The sequence below is a fragment of the Rhea americana genome, unplaced genomic scaffold (assembly GCF_003343005.1).
Source record: "Rhea americana isolate MKP2758 unplaced genomic scaffold, rheAme1 scaffold_366, whole genome shotgun sequence".
Lineage (NCBI taxonomy): Eukaryota > Metazoa > Chordata > Aves > Rheiformes > Rheidae > Rhea > Rhea americana.
This window is the reverse complement of record NW_028186497.1, coordinates 569,004-570,338: the sequence shown is the minus strand read 5'-3', so window position 1 is coordinate 570,338 and position 1,335 is coordinate 569,004. Positions and strand designations below refer to the sequence as shown.

At 42.7% G+C, this 1,335-nt stretch overlaps 1 protein-coding gene across 1 annotated transcript in view; it reads left to right on the top strand.

Moving 5' to 3' along the window:
- The first annotated feature begins 1,087 nt into the window (after nucleotides 1-1,087).
- LOC146591668 (glutathione S-transferase-like) overlaps nucleotides 1,088-1,335 on the top strand; it is a 10,211-nt gene continuing 9,963 nt past the window's right edge. The window contains exon 1 of the mRNA XM_085312477.1: nucleotides 1,088-1,135. The gene's annotated coding sequence lies outside the window, so the exon portion shown is untranslated. The remainder of the gene's footprint in view (nucleotides 1,136-1,335) is intronic.

Sequence of the window (1,335 nt, the reverse complement as noted above, 5' to 3'; positions counted from 1 at the left end):
GGAAATGCAGTCAGCTAGCAGTCTTGCTCTGGAGGGCTTGGTTCTCCTCACGTGCTGCGTGGGGTACAGAGGGAGGTGTTACTGAGTATGCCATTTGGGGACTAGGTACCTCCTGAAAGAGAAGACATTGCCTTGGTGACCTTTACAATGCCTTGTCCTTCTGCAGACACAGTTTTAAATAATTCTACATTTTTACTGCCAAGCATGGAAYGTGTTGGTCTAACAGGCACCATTGGTGGAGACTGATGGGAAGAGCATCACTTTCAGCTACAGAGCAGCCAAGCACCTGCATAGCATCCTCCTTTCTACGGGAAAGACCTTGAGGAGAGAGCCCTGTACTGCAGTAGCACCATTTTTGTTTGATAGACTACAGTTCGTACAACCTTGCTGTGTAATACAAGAAGAATACCCCAACTCACTATTAGATACAGCAGGAATCAGCAGATTTTCATGTAGCACATGTTGACCTAGCCTGCAGGTGATGTTTACAGCCATCACTAACAAGCTAGATTAGATAAGCAGGAAGGTAAGAGGTAGTTTATGCTGTGTTGACTCTTTGAAGTCAATATAGTTACCAGAAGAAAGCAGTCAAGCGTGTAGAGGACAATCTTCCTTCATGATGCTGCTCTTCATTCACTGTTACTTGGAGTCATCAGCAGCATGCATCTTCAGCAGGTCAAACTCAAAAAGATACCTTTGATGGAAGCTGAATTAGTTGATTAGTAAAGATGGAATTTGTCAGAAGTACACAATCCTAAAACATTTAAGTAAAAAAGTGGGTTACTATCATAAGAGTTTTTAAACCTTGGGAATTTTTTAGCTGTTTTGATTATTTTTAACTAGCAGGCTGCTAAGCAGTGAAAATAAGAGGCGCACAGTTTTCTGCCAGCTCTGATAGAGCTGGTAGAAACTGGTCAGGAACTCTTGTGAGTCTTACATTTGTCCACAGCATGCCTACTGAGGAATTTCTTCTGTGTAGATGAGGAGTGACCATGCAGGACTAATTGCTTAAGAAAGACAATTTTTCTTATCTGCAGAGAACTGACCCCCTCCCTCTTTGTAGGAGGGGCTACAGAGCCATAGAACTTCAGGGCAAAGCTGCTGAGAGCTTAGAGCGAGTTACATTTCGTACAAGGTAAGCTTTGGGGATCTTAGCCATGCACAGGGAATTAGTGTATGCARAARTCAAGTCAGTGACTGTCRTTAAYGGCTTAAATACTTCTWCTTGTTTCATTACTAACATGGCTGTGTGCATCGAATGTTCACTTTGTAAGTAGCTGCTTGCTAGGGGGACCAATTAAAAAGACAGGTATTTTGGTCTCCGAAATGTGAAGA